The sequence below is a fragment of the Priapulus caudatus genome, unplaced genomic scaffold (assembly GCF_000485595.1).
Source record: "Priapulus caudatus unplaced genomic scaffold, Priapulus_caudatus-5.0.1 Scaffold792, whole genome shotgun sequence".
Classification (NCBI taxonomy): Eukaryota; Metazoa; Priapulida; class Priapulimorpha; order Priapulimorphida; family Priapulidae; genus Priapulus; species Priapulus caudatus.
This window is the reverse complement of record NW_014577853.1, coordinates 31,885-42,606: the sequence shown is the minus strand read 5'-3', so window position 1 is coordinate 42,606 and position 10,722 is coordinate 31,885. Positions and strand designations below refer to the sequence as shown.

Genomic DNA, 10,722 nt, shown 5'->3' with positions numbered 1-10,722 from the left:
GGCGGACGGCGAGAGGATACGCGGAGTGGGAGGCATGAGAACGCGGCGGGAGGCGAGGAGACGGGTGGGAGGCGAGAGAACGCGGAGCGGACGGCGATTGATGACGCGGGTGGGAAGCGAGTGAGAACGCTGGCGGAAAGCGACAGAACGCGGGTGGCAGGCGAGAGAACGCGGGCGGAAAGGCGAGAGAACGCGGGCGGGAGGCGAAGAGACGCGGGCGGGAGGCGAGAGAACGCGGGTGGCGCAAGCGAGAGAACGCGGGCGGGGGTAAGCGAGAGAAGGCGGGCGGGAGGCGAGAGAACCGGCGGGAGGCCAGAGAGAACTGCAGGCGGGGAGCGGAAACGCGGGTGGGGAAGCGAGAGAACGCCGGGCGGGGAAGCGAGAGAAACGCGGAGCGGGAGCGCGACTCCGAGAACGCAGGCGGGATAGCGACAGAACGCGGGCGGGAGGCGACATCGGAGAACGCGGGCGGGAAGCGAGAGTTTGAGAACGCGGGTGGGAAGCCGAGGAGGAACGCAGGCGGAAGCGAGAGAACGCAGGCGGAGGCGAGTGTTGAGAACGCAGGCGCAGACGGCGACGAGAACGCGGTTGGGAGGCGAGAGAAACGCAGGCGGGAAGGGCCGAGTGGAGAACGCGGTGGTGAGGCGAGAGAACGCGGCGGGAAAGCGATGAGAACGCAGGCGGGAGGCGGAGAACGCGGAGTGGGAGGCGCAGGAGAACGCGGCGGTGCGAGGCGAGAGAACGCCGGGCGGGAAGCGGACAGAAACGCGGTGTGGGAGGCGAGAGACGCTGGTGCGAAGCGAAGAGAACGGGCGTGGGGAGCGAGAGAACGCGGGCGGAAAAGCGACAAGAACGCGGCGGGGGAGGCGAGAGAGAACGGGCGGGGAGGCGACGAGAACGCGGGTGGCGAGGCGACCGATAACGCGGGTTGGGAGGCGAGAGAACGCGGCGGGAAGCGACAAGAACGCGGGTGGGAGGCGAGGAACGCGGGGGGAAGCGAGAGACGCGGGTGGGAAGCGAGGAGCACGCAGGCGGGAGCCCGATGAGAACGCGGTGGGGAGGCGACGAGAACGGCTGGTGGAGGCGAGAGAACGCGGCGGGAAGCGACAGAACCGAACGCGGACGTGGGGAGGCGAGAGAACGCGAGGGTGGGAACGCGATTAGACGCGGAGCGGACGGCCGAGAGAACTTGGTCGGACGCGAGAAAACCCGCGGGCGGAAGGTGAGAGAACGCGAGTGGGAGGCGAGCGAGAACGCGGGCGGGAGGCGATAGAGAACGCCGGGGGCTGGGGAAGCGAGAGAACGCGGGCGGCGAAGCGAGGAGAGAACCGGTCCGGAAAGCGCGAGAACGCGGGCGGGAGGCGAGAGAACGCGGGCGGGAATGCAGAGAACGCGGAGTGGGGCGCTGAGAGAACGCAGGCGGAAGCGATAGAACTGCGGGCGGAAAGCGAGAGAACCGCTGGCGGAAAAGCCGATGAGAACGCGGGCGGGAGAGCGAGAGAACGCCGGGCGGAAGCGAGAGAACCGGGCCGGAAGCGATCGGAGAACGCCGAGCGACGAAGCCCGAGAGAACCGCGGGCGGGAAAGCCGAGAGAACGCGGGCGGGAGCGCGAGAGAACGCAGGGCGGGAAGCGAGAGCAACCGGGGTCGGGGAGGCGAGAGAACGCGGGCGGGAGCGAGGAGAACGCGGGCGGGAGGCGAGAGAACGCGGGCGGAAGCGAGCTGAGAAGAGAACGCGGGTGGAAGCCGAGAGAACGGCGGCGGGAAGCGAGAGAACGCAGGTGGGGGCGGACGAATGAACTGCAGGCAGCGGCGAGGAGAACGCGTGGGAGGCGACGCGTGAGAACGGCAGCTGGGCGGAAGCGAGGAACGCGGGCGGGAAGCGAGAGAACGCAGGCGGGGGCGAGGAGAACGGGGTGGGAGGCGAGGGAATGCGGGAGGCGGTGGAGAGGCGACGAGAACGCGGGTCTGGGAAGCCCGACAGAACGGCGGGCCGGAGGCGAGAGACGCGGCGTGGGAGGCGACGAGAACGCGGTGGCAAGCGATCGAGAACGCGGTACGCGGACGGGCGATTGAGGACGCGGTGGAGGCGAGAAGAAAACGCGGGCGGAAGCGATGAGAACGCAGGCAAGATAGAGAGGAGCGAGGAGAACGCAAAAAAGAGTGGGAGGCGAATATGAGAACGCGGAAGGCGGGAGCGACGAGACGCGAGATGCTGGAAGGCCAGATTGAAGAAAACGAAGGGCGTGAGAAGTGAGAAAAGAGAAACCAGGTGGGAAGCATAGAACAAGAGAACGACCAGATGATGAGCAGGCATAAGAAGAGAAACAGCAAGGAATTAATAAACAAACGGGACGGCCGAGGAGAACGCGGGTAAATTAAAAAAGACGCGAAGCGAAGAAGAACAGCGGAAAGTGAAGGAGACAAAAAGAAATAAAATGAGAGAAACGCGACAGTAGGGAATGGGTTGAGAGAGCGGAGGAACGGGAGTGGCTGAGGACAGAAAATGAAGAACGAGGAGTGAAGAGCGCACGAGAGAACAGCAGGAGAGAAGGAAGGCAGAAGAGACGCGGTGGGAGGCGAGAGACGCGGGCGGGAGGCAGAGAGAACAGCGGAGATGGGAGACGAAAGACAGAAACGCGAGACGGGTGGGAAGCGAGAGACGCGGGTGGAGGCGAGAGAACGCGGTGGGAGGCGAGAGAACGGGTGGGAGGCGCGACGTGAGAACGGGGCGGAAAGCGATAGGAGAACGCGGGTTGGGAGTCGAGGAACGCGGTCGGAATATCGAGATAACGGGCCCTCCTTCGGACGGCGACGAGAACGCGGGCGAAGCGATGAGAACGCAGGCGGGAGGGCGAGAGAAACGCGGGCGGGAGCGAGAGAACGCGGCGGGAGGCGAGATAACGCGGGCGGGAAGCGAGTGAGAACGCGGGTGGGAGCGCGGAGAGAACGCGGGGGTGGGAGTGCAGAGAGATATGCCGGGCTGGGCGGACGGCGGAGAGAACGCGGCGGGGAAGCGAGAGAACGCTGTGGGGAGGGCAGAGAACGGGTTCGAGGAAAGCGAGAGAACTGCGGGCCTGGGAAGCGATGAGAACGCACGGGCGGGAGCGAGAGAACGCGGGTGGAGGGAGGAGACGGCGGCGCGGGCAGGCGAGGAACGCGGCGCGGGGGGCGAAGAAGCGTGTCTGGATGGCGATAAGAACGCGGGTGGGAGGCGAGAGAACGCGGGCGGGAGGCGAGAGAACGCGGGCCGGGAGGCGAGAGTACGCGGGTTGGGAGGCGAGAGAACGCGGGTTGGGAGGCCGAGAGGACGCGGGAGTGGGAGAGCGAAACGAGAACGGTGTCGGAGGCGATAAAGAAGCGGTGTGGGGAGGCGACGAGACGCGTGGGAGGAGGCGAGAGAACTGCGGGTGGGAGGCGAGAGAACCGCGGGCTTGGGAGGGAGGAACGCGGGGCGGGAGGCGTGAGAGACGCGTGTCGAGGCGAAAGAACGCGGCTGCTTGGGACGCCGACGGAACGCGTGTCGGGCGCGAATAGAACCGGAAGCGGGAGGCGAGAGAACGCCGCGGAAAGCGACCCCTGGTGAGACGCGGCTGCGGGAGGCGAGACGAACGCGGGCGGAGGCGACGGAGAGAACGCGTGTCGGCAAGGCGATTCAAGAACGCGGGCGGGAGCCGAAAGAACGCGAGTGGGAGCGATGAGAACGCGTGTCGGAGCGCGAAAGAAACGCGGGCTGGGAGGCGACGAGAACGCCGGGTGGGAGCGAGGAGAATGCGGGCGGGAGTCGAGGAGAACGGCGGCCGGGTGGGAGGCGCATGGATGAACGCGCGGTGGGGAAGCGACGTAGAGAACGCCGGGTGGGAGGCGAGAGAACGCGGGTCTGAGACGAGAGAACGTGGGTCGGAGGCGAGAGAACGCGGGCGGAAAGCGAGAGAATGCAGGCGGACGACGAGAGAGCGCGGGCGGAAAGCGAGAGAACGTGGGCGGAAGGTGAGAGAACGCGGGCGGACGGCGAGAGAACGCGGGCGGAGAGCGAGAGAACGTGGGCGGAAGGCGAGAGAACGCGGGCGCACGGCGAGAGAACGCGGGTGGGAGGCGAGAGAACGCGGGTGGGAGGCGAGAGAACGCGGGCGGGAAGCGAGAGAACGCGGGTGGGAGGCGAGAGAACGCGGGTGGGAGGCGAGAGAACGCGGGCGGGAAGCGAGAGAACGCGGGCGAGAAGCGAGAGAACGCGGGTGGGAGGCGAGAGAATGCAGGTGGGAGGCGAGAAAACGTGGGCGGAAGGCGAGAGAACGCGGGCGGACGGCGAGAGAACGCGGGTGGGAGGCGAGAGAACGCGGGTGGGAGGCGAGAGAACGCGGGCGGGAAGCGAGAGAACGCGGGTGGGAGGCGAGAAAACGCGGGCGGACGGCGAGAGAACGCGGGCGGAAAGCGAGAGAACGCGAGTGGGAGGCGAGAGAACGCGGGTGGGAGGCGAGAGAACGCGGGCGGGAAGCGAGAGAACGCGGGTGGGAGGCGAGAAAACGTGGGCGGAAGGCGAGAGAACGCGGGTGGGAGGCGAGAGAACGCAGGTGGGAACCGAGAGAACGCGGGCGGAAAGCGAGAGAACGCGGGTGGGAGGCGAGAGAACGCGGGTCGGAGGCGAGAGAACACAGGCGGACGGCGAGAGAACGCGCGCGGAAGGCAAGAGAACGCGGGCGGAAGAGCGGTCGAGAGGCAGGAGCGGGGTCGCGCGCTGGGGAGAGAATTATGTAGGTCTGTGAGTGTGTAATATAAGCGACACGGTGGGAAGTTTATGACCGTGTCAACGGCCGGATGAGAGTCTGTATGAATGTCAGCAACACATGAGAGGTGAGGTAGGAGTCTGTTGTGTAAATGTCAACAACATATCAGAGGTGAGGGAGTCTGTGTAAATGTAGGCAACCGAGCAGCAGGTGGGGTCTGTGTGTGCCTGTGTCGAGAACGCATGTACAGCAGGGTAGGGGGGTCTGTGTGAATGTCAACAACACATCAGAGGTGAGGGAGTCTGTGTAAATGTAGGCAACCGAGCAGCAGGTGGGGTCTGTGTGTGCCTGTGTCGAGAACACAGGGTAGGGGGGTCTGTGTGAATGTCAGCAACACATCAGAGGTGAATAGAGAGAGAGAGTGTGTGTGAATGTCGAGAACACAACAGGGTAGGGGGTCTGTGTCGGTGTCGAGAACACAGCAGGGTAGGAGGTCTGTGTGTGACGCGGAGAGAAGTCAGAGAGCTGTACAAATGAATCCCTCTTAAGCAGCGGCAATACAAACGCTACTATATAGTATATCATAAAACTATACGGCGGGAGCAGTCTTTCACATTACCGGGAGTAAGAAAACAGCAGAACAGCTTAATGATCAAATATAGTAAACAGAAAAATGAATTGGATCAGTCATTCTGAAAACAATAAACGTCTGAAAAAAATTATAGTACGTAAATTTTAGCCACTCGTCCGTACGGTTTGCTACCATGCAGGATGGGGGCGAGAGGGGAAGGTGACGGAGGTTGAGAAAGGAAAGGTCAGAAATAAAAATCATGACGCGTTATTCTGACAGCCTCACATCGTGCGTTCTGAGCATGAAAACAAAAAGGTGATGCGAGCCAGTCACCACGCACTCACACTAACACACACACTGCCATTTCAAAGTAGCTAGAAATGTTCATGTAAATAGCCTCGGTGGTTTTAGTTTAAAAATGTTGTACTAATCTAGTAGATCCAGAAGTAGTTTGTTACTTGTGAATGAGCAGGAATGATGTTCCTTGTCTTCTGACATGTACTCGCTACCGTAGATGCTGTGTGGACAGCATGTTCACACTGATTTGTTCTTATTCGTTGTTCACGCTCATCTCTTAATCTGTTTTAAGCATAAAATTAGGCAGTTAACATTTCTCCAGATATGCCCACAACGTTGAAGGGGATGATGATAACCTTACAACATGATAACATGAACACGATAAGTTTACAACGTACAACAATTATTCACATAGACCGCAGCCACAGCGCTACATAGCGAGCCTTGATCGGTACACACTTTCGGTACGAATATGGTTTTGCAACTTTCCAATGTCAGAGTGGGTAAATTGTCACCCCATTTCTTGAGCTCACCTTCCTAGAGCCACCGTTTAGTAAGCACTTCCATAACAGGAGCTCTCCCCAACTGCGATTCACGTCGACAAATCGATTGATCTCGCTGTGGTGAAGACTGGTCCTCCATAGAAGAGCAGGTCACAGTAGAACTAATGTATGTACGTTAATCTGTGCAAAATCTGTCACTATAAACACCTCCCACACGAAATCTCCGGCTGAACGGGTAGACCTTTTTAATGATATTTAATATTTTAAATTTATTATTTTTACATTGATCCATTTGATATTATATAATTTAAATATATACAAACATTTATGTTCACTAGGACAGGCGAGCACCCAAATTAAATTGGTATGCATTAAATTGAGATATTACATAGTTATACATTGCAAAAAACTTTGCAAGGTGTTAGCAGTTCTGTAAATTAATTTGAATGAATTTGGCTTTTAATTTGAAATAATACATCAAAAACGTGGCATATGAGTTGCCAGGAATTTATTTGTTCAAGATTCAAGAGATTTGCACAACATATTGCCACTATGAAAATGAGTAATGTCTGAACATGAAAAGCAGAAGCATATGCGGGAATAGTAACATCGTTTTGTGCTTCCATAAATATCCGTTTCAGAGTGGCTACGCGTTCAGATTATATTGGGACACTGCATAAACGTTACTGTTGATCGACTATTAAGTTTTTATATATTTTGTGCGTTAAAAGGGGCAAGATCTGGGTAGAATTACTATTAGGGTAAATGTTATGGTTAAACAAGGTAAAATTTCTTCCGTATGTAAATGTATATAAGAGGACACAAAATCCTGCTGCGTGGCCACGGCTTAGTCAAAGAACCGTGAGTGACAGACATGTGCAACAGCAATCAATACACGATACTTTCCACATATCATGTGCCATGCAAAGGCTATTAATACTCGCAAGACATTGATTACCTTTCACGTTAAAATTTATGCTCACCACATACTATCATTAAGTTTTTACTTAAATATATAGCACGGAAGAATTTCTTTACATGTTCATGTACATGTTACATACAAAGTTAAGCATAGTGATATTAAAATGTCATGTCAACTTGGGTTGTGATTAATTTTGATTAATTGCAGTAAAATAGTACAATTATATGTGTAAAATTTCTTATCATTCACAATTATACTCCCACTCAAATTAAACAACCAAATAGTTTTGCAAAGATCCAAATAGCTGTTTACTTAATTGTTACTTCAAAATTGTTAACAATGTTGCATAAATCACGACATATAACGTACGTCTACATATAAAGCTCAACATATGACTGTTTGTATAAATGTCTTGAGTGTTCTGTTTCTCATTAAGTGGGTTTACTAGTATCCCACTTGAGATAGGTCCCACATACACATAGTAAAACCATAAACATACCTATACCATTATATAGTATAACATGTATGTGCATAGTATACATATATGTTCACTGTTACATCAAAAGGTATGGTTTGATGATTTTAGAATGACTTTTCTCTACGACGTATGAATTACTCAAATAAATTATTGTCATGATCTTATACCGGGTAATACATAACGCGTGTACATATCCTGTTGATTTTTAGCAATATATAATTTCATAGAAGACATAACACATGCAACCATGAGGAATGGTAAAGCTGATCGCAGTATATACTCCACAATATTCACTGTCAACCTGGGGTTTGGAAGAAGAAAACGTAATGTGGGATTTTTTTATCACAAGTGCAGTATGTTTTAGGGGTCCTAGAGTACAGCACGTAACACGTAAACGATGACAAATTCCCACTCGCTTCAAGCATCACAGCAGCTAGTTGGTCATACCAGCAACAGTGGACACTGACCATCCGGCCACCAGGGGTCACAGAAAAGTAGCGCATACTATAAAGCATGGCTGTTCTCATGCAATATGATATGCATGTTGTGCAATTGCTGGCATTTTTAACATTTATTTACTTACCGGTATATATATATATATATATGACATAATGTATATATATAATTATTTATATATATATATCAATAAAATTCAAACTTTTAACTGTTCACATAGTAGAATAATATAGGAACACTTAGCACATCTTATCAGATCATCATATTCGCATCACTTTACACTATCTTTATTATCATTTATCACTATCTGCATCTAATTCACAATAGCTCCACCATCAGCGGTGATTAAACATAGCTAATTAATGATGTCTAATTTGGCGCAGGCAGACGTTCATACTTAACACATCAGTTATTATTAATCTGTCTATACTAAACAGTCCCGTCTCTATCTCCATATCTAACACATAATTTCCCTCAACGTAGTAAATAAGATTGATATTAGTGCGTAACCTGACTTTTCCACAGATAAGAGTGAAGGTAGAACAAAAGCAAGGAAGGAATTTAACGAAACACGCTATGTGGTTAAAAACGTGCAATGTAGTTAAAACAAATGTAACTACATTTTACGAGGAATGTAAGCAGTGGAATAACGCGACGGAATGTAAAGCTAATAAACACTACCGGGAAAACGATAAAAATACTTTTGAACAAACAAAATACATAACAATGGTCCTTCTGTAAAATAATCAGCAAAACAAAAAAATTTAGCAATATCAACAAAAAATGTGCATAAATGTAAAGAGTTTTCAGTTCATCTCCCCACTCCTTCAGTCTCTCCTCCCCATTCTTTAGCAAAGCCTTTCCATCCCCCACCCCCACCATCTTTCCCCCCCTACTTTTCGCTCACTAAGCTATTCCGCCCCCCCCCCATTACCTCCCTTCTCCCCGTCCTCTTCTCTCTCTAACTTACTCTAAGTCTCTCCACTTTTTCAATTTTTGTCTCCCACTCTTTCCTCCGTACAGGCTCTGAGCTCTCTAACCCCCTCCTCTCTCTCTCTCTCTCTCTCTCTCTCTCTCCCTCTTCTCATCCTCCCTCCACTAATCCTACGCCTTGTACGAAGAATCGGGATACTCCCACGTTTCCGGCACGAAGTTCTCGTACTCGTGCGTGTACATGTTGGCGCGTATGAGCTCCTCCTTGTCGTGCGGCTCCGGATAGAAGGCGGCGAACTGCTGCTCGTACGCGTGCTCGGCGACGCTCGTCGCGATCTTCAGCGATATGTTGCGGATGTTCGACAGCGGCGGGTAGACGCGGCCGACCGCCAGATCTTCCTCGCTTACCATATTAGCTAACGCCTGCAAACGACATGCAACGAGTGACTGCATGCGTGCGTGCGCTGGGGGGCGAGGGAGAGCCCCACGTCCCCCACAGCGACCACCAGCCGGCAGCCCCTCCCCGACACACGCGCACGCGAACGAAGGATGCACATGACAATTAAATGTCCGTTTGTTTTGCGAAGGTTCCCCCTTTCTCAGGGCGGAATCTATTAATAGATTTCGCCTGCAACTATTTAGGTTTCGGCGCAGTTCAATGACAATAGAAACGAAGCTTGAAATAGGAAAAGATTGGCTTTTTTCTCTGCGTGCGGGACCTCTGCCGCACTTCAGTAAATACTGATTTGGATTCGGTTTGACACATGTCAAACTTAACTGAAATGATCTACATCGAATATCTCCGATTCACAGCTAAATTTGAACACTTCAAGATAAATTGTAATACATGAAACTACCTGTTACCCTTATCACAGTTCTACGTCCTACCTAGTTCTACAGAGAGATTTCTACGGATAGAGAGTCATCGTCCCTCACACACCACCTCAACACAGGTAACGCATGTGGTTTTCATACCCGCCTGCCATATACTAACTTCGAAAATAGTTATATTGCCTGTTATGACCCGATATTAAAGCGCAAGTAGGTAATTTCATATTCGAGATATTGTGAATGTCAGTCCACACAATAGTCACTGACAATGCTGATGCCAACATCGATGCATTTGTGGAATACAAATGAACCATTTCACTAATAACCAGCTAACAATGACCTTTTGGGCAATACGCCAATGTTGAATAATCAAATTGCGATACAGGTCCACACCAGTTGCGTAAGGCATGCGACAGGTGAGGAAGCCATTGTTTTCCAATAGAAAAAAGTGCAGACAAACTCTGCCTTTACTAGCTTTGAGGGAAAGCTACAGTACACTTACACTACGACAGGTCAGAAGAACTAATAAGCCATAAGCGATAGATCTGCGAATTCCGAAAGAATATCACAATACGACATCCAAACGTTTTCAGTTGCAGCGTGAGTGAAAGGTTATGGAGGATGCAGTGGGGCGAGATGACTACATATTCAATGACAATCTGACACCAGACTGAGAGGGTCCGTCTAATTACCGAAAGGCACCGAAAGGCACCGAAAGGCACCGAAAGGCACCGAAAGGCACCGGAAGGCACCGGAAGGCACCGAAAGGCATACCGAAAGGCACACCAAAAGGCACCAAAAGGCACGAAAGACACCGTAAAGCACCGTAAGGCACCGAAAGGCACCGGAAGGCACCGAAAGGCATACCGAAAGGCACACCAAAAGGCACCAAAAGGCACGAAATACACCGTAAGGCACCGTAAGGCACCGTAAGGCACCGTAAGGCACCGTAAAGCACCGGAAGGCACCTAAAAAACACCGAAAGGCGCTATGAGAACATCGAATTC

The 10,722-nt window shown here is 52.8% G+C and overlaps 1 protein-coding gene across 1 annotated transcript in view; it reads right to left on the bottom strand.

Moving 5' to 3' along the window:
• Positions 1-10,722, bottom strand: part of LOC106813565 (NADP-dependent malic enzyme-like) — a 38,965-nt gene that overhangs the window by 526 nt on the left and 27,717 nt on the right. The window lies entirely within an intron of this gene.